We start from the raw sequence: 12,986 nt of genomic DNA, 5'->3' as shown, positions 1-12,986 counted from the left end.
ATCGTACCTCATTCTTCCAATTGTGTCATCTTGTGCGAATTTATGTTAGCTTTTGGCTGTGACATCATTAATCTATTGTTCTTACCTGACTATGTAAAGTTTGTGCTTTTGATACTTCATGTCTTTGCTTACGTCATTATATTCTTAGTTTAATCATGTTTCCAACCGTATCTTTTCTTTGTTAGGCCAAAATATTTCCCTCTGTGCAGAACGTTCAGTAGTAATCAAAAACTGGCGTCTAGCATTAGTCAAAACACAAGATACAATCAAGTACTGAACGGTCAAGACGACTGGCTGTGTCCATGATTCAGAGAAAAAACATCAGGCATGCATTCCACAGTTCCTTAAGGGTCATTAAGCTATTTAGGCAATATATCAAAAGTCATTTGTTATTTCAAAGTCCTCAGAGATATATCAGATCATAAAGTTATAAAAACCTTTCTCATCACCACTTATCAAAAATGTCTAGTTATGTCTTCTTTATTGATTTGGTGTGTAGGTATAATTATAAGCTTAAAATGTTTCTTTTATTTATTTATTGAATATGTGAATATACTTGTCTGCTTATGTACTTTATTCAATGAGGTTTGAGCATATCTGTTTTTGTAGCGAGGCAGGACTTTTTGTATTTCGACCTCATTCCTTCAATAACCTGGAAAACCCTAACAATATATATTGTTTGTTTTTTTAATTGTTTTTATTCTTTAAATCATGTTCGAAATAAAGATTCATTCATTCATTCATTCATTCATTCATTCATTCATTCATTCATTCATTCATTCATTCATTCATACCAAGGGAGGCGCGTGTGACACCATGGAACATGCTTTTCTTTTGGCTGTACTAGATTAACGGGTAATTAGACATCCACTGCAGTAAGTGGGAATGGCAGAGTGTGCGCAAGGAGTAGTGCTCTACTGTGTAGAGCGCACGGAGCATACGCACACACAGCACAGAACAGGCGATAAAAAGTGCAGTGGGACACCATGGAAAAATATTTAACAGGGTTGAAAAGAACGGCGGAGAGAGACGAAGATAAGAGAATTGAGAGTCACACGAAAGCTAAGACAAGGAAATATGACGAAGCGTACGTAGCGCTCCACTTCAGTGTGACTACGATGGGAGACGAGGAAAGACCGGTGTGTTTATTGTATTTGTTTCAGCATAAAATGGCAGTTGGTCAAGAATGTTTATAGTTTGAGTAATTATAGTTTATTTTTTATTTTAAGGAAAAGTGATGCACTTTGAATCTGTTCTGTTACGGACTAAAAAAACAATGTTATTAAGTTATTCTTTATTGTAAGTTGATCCTTCATTTTTATTTATTTTTTGTTTTCTTTAATGTTAATAACATGGGGGGGGGCGCGAAATGTTTTTTTCTCCCTGAGGGGGCATCACAGAAAATAATTGAGAAGCACTGGCCTATAGTGATGCAGACTGGGCAGCTGACGTCACAGACAGACGCAGCACCACAGGTTACTTACTGTATAAGCCTAAGTAACAACAATGCTTTAGTCTCATGGAAAACTAAGAAACAGCCCACAGTGGCGCTTTCAACATGTGAGGAAGAATACATGGCTCTGGCCTCTACTATGCAGGTGTGCATATATTTAGAACAGCTGTTGAAAAACATTGATGACTACAAATACACACACACAACTGTAGTGTATGAGGATAACCAGGGAACAATCGCTTTAGCCAAAAACCCTGTGAACAGACAGAGGTGCAAGCATGTAGACATCAAGTATAATTGTATTAGATCTATTGTAAACGAAGGAAAAATGAACCTGGTATATTGCACTACCGAAGATATGATCGCCGACGTCATGACCAAACCTGTCACCAGATCAAAACTTAGAAAGTTTGCAAGTATGATGTTTGGTGTTTAAAAGAATGGAGAGGATTCAAATCTGTGTTGTGTCGTGTGTGTGTATGTATATATATATATATATATATATATATATATATATATATATATATATATATATATATATATATATATATAAAATGGGCGGCTCGGTGGCGCACTGGGTAGCACGTCCGCCTCACAGTTAGGAGGGTGCGGGTTCGATTCCACCTCCGGCCCTCCCTGTGTGGAGTTTGCATGTTCTCCCCGGGCCCGCGTGGGTTTTCTCCGGGCACTCCGGTTTCCTCCCACATTCCAAAAACATGCTTGGTAGGCCGATTGAAGACTCCAAATTGTCCCTAGGTGTGAGTGCGATTGGTTGTCTGTCTCTGTGTGCCCTGCGATTGGCTGGCAACCAGTTCAGGGTGTCCCCCGCCTACTGCCCGATGACGGCTGGGATAGGCTCCAGCACGCCCGCGACCCCCGTGGGGACTAAGCGGTTCAGAAAATGGATGGATGGATGGATGGATATATATAAAATAGATTTTTTGGGGGAATTTGTGCATTCTGAGTACAAGTGGGGGTGTTAAGATGAAGATGTTCATGTTTGTGTACTCAGATGCAGCGATTTATTTGACATTGAGGGGGCCAAATAGAGAGTTGGAAGAAACCTCGAGAGAGGGTGTATGTACATAGTTCCTAATAAAAAAAAAAGCAGCTGAGAGGAGCCTGAGAGAAAAGCTTCTTTGTCTCCAACTGTCACGTGTGGGCGCCGCCGGCTGCTTTGCCACGCCCCCCTATCACCGTGATCACCAGCACCTGACGCTGGCTCATCAGGAAGTCTATATTAGCGTGACCAGCTGACAACTCCAGTTGTCAGCTTGTCTTGTCATATCCTTGTCCGCATCAGAGCAGAGAGAAAAAGAAAGAAGAGAAGAGAAAGAAAAGAAAAGAAGAGTCCTGTCATCCAGCCACCCACGCTCAGCAAATACAGCCTCGCCCGTCCACCGCTTCAAGACTCCATCGATCCCCTTCCCTTTCACAATAAAGTCTGGTCACTCTGCACATGGCTGTACTGTCCGGTCTTTACAGTACAAGCTGACCACCACTATGCAGCCAGCAAGCGATCAGACGGCATTGTGCCGACTGGAGCAAGCGGAGACCGCCGTCAGCAGCCTGTCGGCAGATCTCCAAACCCTGATTTTGATTGGTCAACAACGGCAACAGCAAATAGAGCGGCAATGGCAAGAAATGTCGCAGATCCTAGGCAGCATCCAAGAGCAGTCAGTCCATAATTGACCAGTAGACGCTGCCTCGGTTGCGCCGGCGCCCGTCTCCACTCCTACGTACCGCCCAGTCCCAGAAGCCAGACAATTCGTTGATGTTCCGGAGCCCCGCCTGGGTGACCTCGAGAAGTTCAGCGGCGATCCCAAGTACGTCCGGGCTTTCGTGAGAGACTGCCTCATCATGTTCGGTCTTCAGCCAGTCACCTTTGCTTCCAAACCAGCCAAGGTGGGGTTCACTTTGAGCCACCTCACAGGCGAGGCACGGCTGTGGGGCCTGGCCGAATATGAAAGAGGATCCTCTTGTGACAGGTTCGAAGCCTTCGCGGAGGAACTGCTTTGGCTGTTTAACCTGGGCTCTGCCGCCGAGGATGCAGCCGAGGAGCTGGCAACGCTGCGCCAGGGTCGTTGCTCGGCGGCCGAATACGCCCTAAAGTTCCAGACGTTGGCAGGAAGCAGTCATTGGAATACCCCGGCCCTGGTAAGCACCTTCCTCCACGGGCTCGCGGACTATATGAAGGACGGGATGGTGGCATACGATCACCCTCAAACCCTGGAGGAGGAGATGGACCTCGCAGCCCGAATTGATCGGCGGATCCGAACACGGCGGCGTGAGCGTGAGCAGAGAGCGTCGCGTGAAACACGTCGCCATTTCCCTTCGTCAGGGTCAGAACTACCAACCTCACCACCAGCTAAGCCAAAGGAGCTGGGGCGGGTCCGCCTTCCCGCAGAGGAACGCACTCGACGCCTCACGCTGGGCTTATGCTTGTATTGTGGGAAGGAGGGTCATCGGGCGATTCAATGTCTGTTAAAAGACCAAGAGCTCATGCGGCATCAGGGAATCCGCGTGGGTTCGACCAGCGCTCACTCTCCCGGAGCCAGCGCATTCATGCTACGGGCTCTCATTCGGACCACTGGGGGTGACAGAGACGCGACAGCCTTGGTGGATTCCGGGGTGGAGGGCAACATTATGGACCTGGGGCTGGCTCGTCAATGGGGAGTGAAGCTCTTGCCTCTGAGCCCTTCAATCCCCGCCCATGCCATCGATGGTCGGCTGATAGGCGAAATTACTTACCGGTCGGGTTGCGGATTTCCGGTAACCACCATGAAACCATGCAGTTCTTTCTTCTGCCACTCTCAGGACACCGGCTCATTCTGGGGCACCCCTGGTTGCCCCAGCACAACCCCGTGCTGGACTGGGAGGTGGGAACTGTACGGCAGTGGAGCGATCGCTGCCACCGTCTTCGCCTGAAAGCAGCCACTAGTGCGTCCGGAGATTCACCGCCCACTCCCCGTCCAGACCTTACCAAGGTACCGGCTCATTACCATGAACTCGCAGACGTTTTCTGCAAAACCAAGGCGACTGCGCTTCCTCCTCACCGCTCCAATGATTGCGCCATCGACTTGCTACCCGGTACCTCTCCTCCCAAGGGCCGCGTATACTCCCTGTCCGCGCCTGAACACAGGACCACGGAGGAGTACATCCGGGACTCCCTGGCGGCAGGGATCATCCGACCCTCTTTGTCGCCCGCAGGAGCGGGATTTTTCTTCGTCGGGAAGAAGGATGGTACGCTCCGCCCGTGCAAAGACTACCGGGAGCTAAATGACATCACGGTGAAGAACCGGTACCCGCTGCCTCTCCTCTCGTCCGCCTTTGAGAGTCTCCAGGGCATCTTTACCAAGTTGGATCTCCGTAACGCATACCACCTGGTACGCATCTGAGAGGGAGATGAGTGGAAGACAGCATTCAACACCCCGAGCGGGCAGTACGAGTATTTGGTGGTCCCATTCGGACTGACAAATGCCCCGGCCGTCTTCCAGGCCCTCATCAATGACGTGCTAAGGGAGATGCTCAATCAGTTCGTGTTTGTATACTTGGATGACATTCTCATTTTCTCCCGTTCGCTTCCCGAACACATCAAGCATGTCAGGGCAGTGCTGCGACGCCTCCTCGAGAACTCCCTATTTGTAAAGGCGGAGAAGTGCGAGTTCCACGCCCCCTTGGTCAAGTTCCTCGGCTACGTGATTAGGGCGGGGTCCGTTGAGATGGATTCCGAGAAGGTGAGGGCGGTCACGTTATGGCCCGTGCCGGAGACCCGCAAAAGACTGCAATAATTTTTGGGCTTTGCAAATTTGTATCGCCGCTTCATTCACGGATACAGCACAGTGGCTGCTCCTCTCACTGCTCTCACTAGCCCCGCCTCCCCGTACAAATGGACGGAGCACGCCTTCGTGGAGCTGAAAAGGCGCTTTACGACGACCCCGATCCTTTGGGTGCCTGATGCCGAGAGACAATTTGTGGTCGAGGTGGATGCCTCTAACCTGGGCGTCGGAGGGGTGCTGTCCCAACGCTGCAGCCAAGACTCTCCATCCGTGCGCCTTCTTCTCAGGCCGCTTGTCATCCGCAGAACGCAATTACAACATCAGCAACCGGGAACTCCTCGCTGTCAAACTGGCTTTGGAGGAGTGGCGGCATTGGCTAGAGGGCGCCACCTTGCCGTTCATTGTTTGGACAGACCACCGTAACTTGGAGTACCTGCGATCGGCTAAGAGGCTGAATGCCAGGCAAGCTCGGTGGGCTCTGTTTTTTTGATCGTTTTAACTTCTCGCTCTCCTACAGGCCGGCTTCCTGCAACGCCAAGGCAGACGCCGTGTCTCGCGTGTTCCCTGGTGGGGAAGAGGAGCGGGGGCCGGTCCCCACTATCCTTCCGAGCTCCATTCGAGTCGCGGCCCTGTCATGGGAGATTGAGTGCCTGATGGAGGCCGCTTCGCGCAATCAACCCGGGCCCAGCAATTGCCCGGAGGGTCGCCTGTTTGTTCCGGAAAACCTGCGGGCGCCCGTCCTGCACGACTCGTGTCTGGCCTGTAATCCTGGGGCTGCCCGCACGAGGTCAAAGTCAAAGTCAAAGTCAAAGTCAAAGTCAGCTTTATTGTCAATTTCTCCACATGCCAAAGACACACAAAGAAACCGAAATTTCGTTCCCCCCTATCCCACGGTGACAAGACATGGCTCACAACAGACAAACAAGTAAACAAGTATAACAAAAGCGTGCTGAATAAGTAATGAATAAATAACACAACAATAAATAAATAAATAAATAAATAAATAGGAGGAGCAGAAAAAGAAAGGAGCAAGTGCGCGTACAGCAGACATTCCCGAAAGTAGCGCAACAGTGCCGCACGCTACGCAGAAGGGGGTAGCGAGTTCAGGGCCCTAACAGCCTGGAGAAAGAAGCTGTTGGCGAGTCTGGTGGTGCGGGAGCGCAGGCTCCTGTACCTCTTCCCAGAGGGCAGAAGGTCAAACAAAGAGTGAGCCGGGTGACTCACATCTCTGGCAATCGAGGTTGCCTTGCTTCAAGAGCTCCACCATCGTTCCAGTGGCCAAGAAGCCCGCCATCACAGGTATGAATGACTATAGACCTGTTGCACTGACATCTGTGGTCATGAAATCTTTCGAGAGGTTAGTACTGAACCACCTGAAGGATGTCACGGGCCCCCTGCTGGACCCCCTCCAGTTTGCCTACCGGGCAAACAGGTCGGTAGATGATGCGGTCAACATGGGACTGCACTACATCCTGCAACACCTGGACACCCCAGGAAAGTACGCCAGGATCCTGTTTGTGGACTTCAGCTCGGCGTTCAACACCATCGCTCCTGACATCCTCCAACAGAAGCTCATCCAGCTTGCGGTGCCTGCCTCCACCTATCAGTGGATCACCAGCTTCCTGACCAACAGGAGACAGCGTGTGAGGCTGGGGAGCATCACATCTGACACCCTGACCACCAACACTGGAGCCCCTCAGGGATGCGTCCTCTCCCCACTGCTCTTCTTAGACTTAGACTTAGACTTAGACTTAGACTCAACTTTATTAATCCCTTGGGATTACTCCTTCAGGGAAATTCTGTGTCCAGTAGCAGTAAAATACAAGATACACAAGAAAAAAACAAGAGATCAAGATATACAGAAGATGCCGAAATACACACAGTGCAAGAGATAGCAATGAAATGTAAAAGAGAATGTGTACAGTTATGTCCCTGTTCATGTCCATGTCACCTCCTCCCCAGTGAGGAGTTGAATAGCTTGATGGCTTGGGGGACAAAGGAGTTCTTCAGTCTGCTTGTCCTACAATTGGGGAGGAGCAGTCTCCCACTGATCCGGCTCCTCCGATTAGTGATGACAGAGTGCAGAGGGTGACTGACATTGCCTATAATGTCCAACAGTTTTTTCAGTGTCCTTGCCTCTGCCACCGTCTCCAAAGAGTCCAGCTTCTTGCCGATCAGAGAGCCGGCTCGCCTGACCAGTTTGTCCAGTCTGGAGGTGTCCTTCTTGGATGTGCTGCTGCCCCAGCACACCACGGTGTAAAACAGGACACTGGCAACCACGGACTGGTAGAACATCTCCAAGAGTTTGTTGCAGATGTTAAAAGAACGTAGTCTCCTCAGGAAGTACATCCTGCTCTGTGTCTTCCTGTGAAGGTGGTTGGTGTGAGTTGACCAGTCCAGTTTTTTATCCAGCCACACCCCAAGGTACTTGTAGGAGTCCACAGCCTCCACCTCAGCCCCCTCCAACAGTACGGGCCTAGGCTTAGGCCTGTTCCTCCCAAAGTCTATGACCAACTCCTTGGTCTTGGAGATGTTGAGCTCCAGTTGGTTGGCTCGGCACCAGGTGGCGAAATCCCCCACCAGGCTCCTATACTCCTCCTCTCTATTGTCCCTGATACACCCGACAATGGCTGTGTCATCCGCGTACTTCTGTATGTGACACAGCTCAGAGTTGTAACAGAAGTCTGAGGTGTACAAGGTGAAGAGTACAGGGGCCAGCACTGTGCCCTGTGGGGCTCCAGTGCTACTGACCACAGTGTCAGAGATGGCGTCTTTTAGTCTGACGTACTGTGGCCTGTCTGTGAGGTAGCTGGAGATCCAGGTCACCATGTATGGGTCCACTCCCATCCTGTCCAGTTTGTCTCTGAGCAGGGGGGGCTGGATGGTGTTGAACGCACTGGAGAAGTCTAGGAACAGAATCCTCGCTGTGGCGCTTCCCTTATCCATGTGGGAGTGAACTCGGTGCAGTAGGTGGAGGATGGCGTCCTCCACTCCAACATCTGACTGGTATGCAAACTGCAGGCAGTCCTGAGCATGTCGCACTTGAGGTCTGAGGAGACCGAGGAAGAGCCGCTCCAATGTCTTCATCAGGTGTGAAGTGAGTGCCACCGGCCGAAAGTCATTCAGTTCACTGGGCCGGGTCTTTTTAGGAACCGGCGTGATGCAGGATGTCTTCCATAGTGTAGGCACTGTCCCCAGCTGCAGGCTGAGGTTGAAGATCCGTTGAAGTGGTTCCCCCAGTTCAGCAGCGCAGGTTTTCAGTAGTCTGGGACACACCTTGTCCGGGCCTGGTGCTTTCCTGGGTCGAAGCTTCCTCAGTTGTCCTCTGACCTGGTCTGCTGTGAAGTAAGGCAGAGCTTGTGTTGGCGTGGGGGGGCTGGAGGTGGAGAGTGGTGGTGCTGTGGTATCTGGGGTGGGGGGGCAGGAGGAGGAGGGTGGGGGTGCTGTGTCGTTTCGGGGGTGGTGTGTTGTGGAAGGAAGGAGAGATGTCTGCAGTAGAGGTGGGGGGGTCGAGGGCCGATCAAACCTATTGAAGAAGTTGTTCAGCTCGTTCGCCCTCTCCGTTGTCCCTTCAACGACCCTGGTCTTGATGTTGTGGCCCGTGATAGTCCTCACACCTTCCCAGACGGCCCTCATGTTGTTTTCCTTCAGCTTCTGCTCCACCTTTGTCCTGTAGGCGTCTTTGGCTACCCTCACACAGTGTTTAACCTCCTGCTGTGCTGCCTTCATGGCCTCCCTGTCTCTGCTCCTGAAGGCGGCTTTCTTCCTGTTCAGGACGGCTTTGACCTCCCGCGTTACCCAAGGCTTGTTATTCGGGTAGTAGCGGACTGTCTTAACAGGAGAGACCACATCCATGCAGAAGTTCAGGTAGTCCGTCAGGCAGTGTGTCAACCCCTCTATGTCCTCACGGTGCGGATCGAACAGCACATCCCAGTCTGTGGTGTTAAAACAGTCTCTCAGGACACTTTCCATCTCTGGGGTCCACTTCCTGATGGTGCGGGTCGCAACGGGCTGTTTTTTGACCAGGGGGGTGTACTCTGGTTGTAGGTGGATCAGGTTGTGGTCTGACTTCCCCAGTGGGGGGAGCGGTGTGGCCTTATACGCATCCCTCACATTGACATACATGAGGTCTATTGTCCTGTTGTTTCTTGTGGGGCAGTCAACAGCCTGATGGAAAACGGGCAGAGTAGAGTCCAAGGTTGCATGATTAAAGTCTCCAGAGATTATTACAAAAGCATTGGGGTGCTGAGTCGTTAGCCTGGCTGTGACAGTGTGTATAGTCTCACAGGCAGTGGCTGCGTCCGCGCTCGGAGGGATGTAAACACAGATGGTAATCACGTGACTGAACTCCCTCGGCAGGTAGTATGGCCGCAAGCTAACCGCTAGCAGTTCAAGGTCCCGGCAGCACAACACAGTCTTTACAGAAACATGTCCCGGGTTACACCAGCGATGGTTCACATACACGACCAGACCCCCACCTTTCCATTTTCCACTAGCTTTGGCATCTCTGTCGGCTCTCACCATAGTGAAACCCTGCAGGTCCACGTTAGCATCCGGTACGAGGTGGTTTAGCCATGTCTCCGTAAAGATGAGCACGCTGCTTTCCCTGTAGGTCCGCTGGTTGCTCAGTGCCGTCAGCTCATCGATCTTGTTGGACAAGGAGTTCACATTCCCCATGATTACGGAAGGAATCGATGGTTTATATCTCCGCCGGTTCTCCGACCGCCTGGCTTTCATCTTAGCACCGGCTTTGCAGCCCCGGTACTTTCTCCTCAGCTCCACCGGGATGTCGTGTCGTAGTCCAGCTTGCCCCATTAATCTCAGCGATAACAGTTCCTCCTTCAAGTATGTGAGCAAGCCGGCTCCGCGTCGCATGATGATAAAAAAGAAGTGTCCACTAACTCCGAAAAGCAGTGTATAAATAAAGAAAGCACGAGCTTAAACTTAAAAGTCAAGAGCTGACCAGTTAAAGAACAAAGAAAAATAGACAAAAAATATAAATAAATAATAAGATAAATAATCCGAAAGGTCGAAAAAAGTCAAAAAATAGTCAAAAACAAGAGAGCTACTGGAAAGGCTGCCGTCTCCTACAGCGCCAACTTCAAACTACACCAACGATTTCTCCGCAAGTGACTCTTCCGTGAAGCTCCTGAAGTATGCAGACGACACCACTCTCATCGGACTGATCCAGAACGGTGATGAGACTGCGTACAGACAGGAGGTGGAGCGGCTGGTCCACTGGTGCAGCCAAAACCACCTGGACCTGAACCCGCTCAAGACCGTGGAGATGACAGTGGACTTCAGGCGAGGCCCTTCACCACTTTCACCCCTCACTATCCGCAGTAATACTATTCTCTCCACAGACACCTTCAAGTTCCTGGGAACCACAATCTCTCGGGACCTGAAATGGACCGGCCACATAGACTCTGTCCGGAAGAAGGCCCAGCAGAGGCTGTACTTCCTGAGACAGCTCAAGAAGTTCAACCTGCCACGGGAGCTGCTGAAGACCTTCTACACTGCCATCATCCAGTCTGTCCTCTGCACCTCCATCACTGTCTGGTTTGGATCGGCCTCCAAACAAGACAAGCACAGACTGCAACGGACAATAAGGACTGCAGAAAAGATAATTGGAATCAACCTCCCATCTATCCAAGACTTGTACCTGTCCAGGACCAGGAAACGTGCAAGTAACATCTCAACAGACCCTTCGCACCCAGGTTGCAGCCTGTTTGAACTACTCCCCTCCGGACGCCGTTATAGAGCTCTGTACAATAAAACCAGCAGACACAGAGACAGCTTCTTCCCCCAGGCTGTCGCTCTGATGAACTCACACCACTCTTAGAGTCTCAGAGTCATTACTGTGCAATAACATCCCGCTTGCCACACCTTTTTTGTCTACACTGTTTGTACTATGTGTCCTCTCTGCATCCATTGCAGCCTGGTCATCCTAGAAGAGGGACCCTCCCATCTGTGGTCTCTTCTCAAGGTTTCTCATTTCCCCTAGCTGGAGTTTTGAGTTTTTCCTTGCCTTCTTGGGAGTTTAAGATCAGGGGGTGTTTTGAGAATATCTTTCGTTCTTCACATGTCCTGAGTGTTGTTGTTAGTCACCTAAATGTTGAACAGAGGCTGTGATTTACCGAAGTCAAATTCCTTGTTTGGCACGCTCAAACATGGCGAATAAAAAACTCTTGAATCTTGAATCTTGAATCTTGACATGGGAGGTGTAAATGTCCTTCAGGGAGGGTAGCGAAGCACCAATAATCTTACCAGCCGTATTCACTATGCGCTGCAGGGCCTTCAAGTTCTGTTCAGTGCAGTTACCACCCCAGACAGCGATGCAACTGGTGAGGACGCTCTCAATGGTGCCACGGTAAAATGTAGACAGGACTGCCTGAGGAGCACATGCACGCCTGAGCTTCCGCAGGAAGTACAAGCGGCGCTGAGCTTTCTTTGCCAGTGACGAGGTGTTTTCAGACCAGGAGAGGTCCTCACTGATGTGCACCCCCAGGAACTTGGTGCAGCTCACCCTCTCCACCACAGCACCGTCGATGATCAGCGGCAGGTGTGTTGTGTGACCCTTCCGGAAGTCAACAATCATTTCCTTGGTCTTATTGACGTTCAGCAGGAGGTTGTTGTCCCTGCACCACGTGGTCAGAAGGTCAACTTCCGACCTGTACCGAGTCTCGTCGCCCTTCGTGATGAGACCCACCAGAGTCGTGTCGTCAGCAAACTTCACTATGCGGTTGTCGCTGTAGGTCGCAGTGCAGTCATGCGTCAGCAGGGTGAAGAGCAATGGACTGAGCACGCAGCCCTGGGGGGCTCCCGTGCTCAGCGTGATGCTGGCGGAGATTTTGTCGCCAACACGCACCACCTGAGGCCTCTGACAGAGGAAGTCCAGTATCCAGTTGCAGAGGGAGGTACTGAGGCCCAGCTCGTCGAGTTTGCAGATGAGTCGCTGCGGCACAATGGTGTTGAAGGCAGAGCTGAAGTCCACAAACAGCAACCTCACATATGAGTCCTTTCTCTCCAGGTGGGTGAGGGCCGAGTGGAGGGCAGAGCAGATGGCATCCTCAGAGGACCGCTTGGCACGGTACGCAAACTGGAAAGGGTCAATGGTGGGGGGGAGAACGGACTTGATGTGCTCCATGACCAGCCGCTCAAAGCACTTCATGATGATGGGCGTCAGTGCCACAGGGCGGTAGTCATTGAAGCAGGACGGTGCAGGTTTCTTTGGCACAGGAACGATGGTGGCAGCCTTGAAACACGAGGGGACGATGGCCTGCTGCAGGGAAACGTTAAAGATGTCCGTGAAGACACCCGACAGCTCCCCAGCACAGTCCTTCAGCGCTCGACCCGGGATGTTGTCAGGGCCCGCCGCCTTACGGGTGTCAATAGCGGCAAGCCCAGCGGTTCTGGTGGCCCACCTGGAGAGATGACGTCCGCGATAACGTTCGGGCCTGTCTCATCTGCAACCGCTGCAAGGCGTCGAATCGTCCTCCAGCCGGATTACTCCAACCGTTACCCGTTCCCCGGCGCCCCTGGTCCCACTTGTCGATTGACTTTGTCACGGGCCTTCCGCCCTCGGAGGGGAACACAGTGGTTCTTACTGTTGTGTACCGCTTTAGTAAGATGACCCATTTTATTCCCCTGCCCAAGCTTCCGTCGGCGAAGCAAACGGCGTCCATTATGCTGCGGGAAATCTTTCGTCACCACGGCCTCCCACGGGACATCGTGTCGGACCGAGGCCCACAATT

This window comes from Syngnathus scovelli, chromosome 13 (genome assembly GCF_024217435.2).
Source record: "Syngnathus scovelli strain Florida chromosome 13, RoL_Ssco_1.2, whole genome shotgun sequence".
NCBI classification, from domain to species: Eukaryota; Metazoa; Chordata; class Actinopteri; order Syngnathiformes; family Syngnathidae; genus Syngnathus; species Syngnathus scovelli.
Note: the sequence above shows the minus strand (reverse complement) of the source record.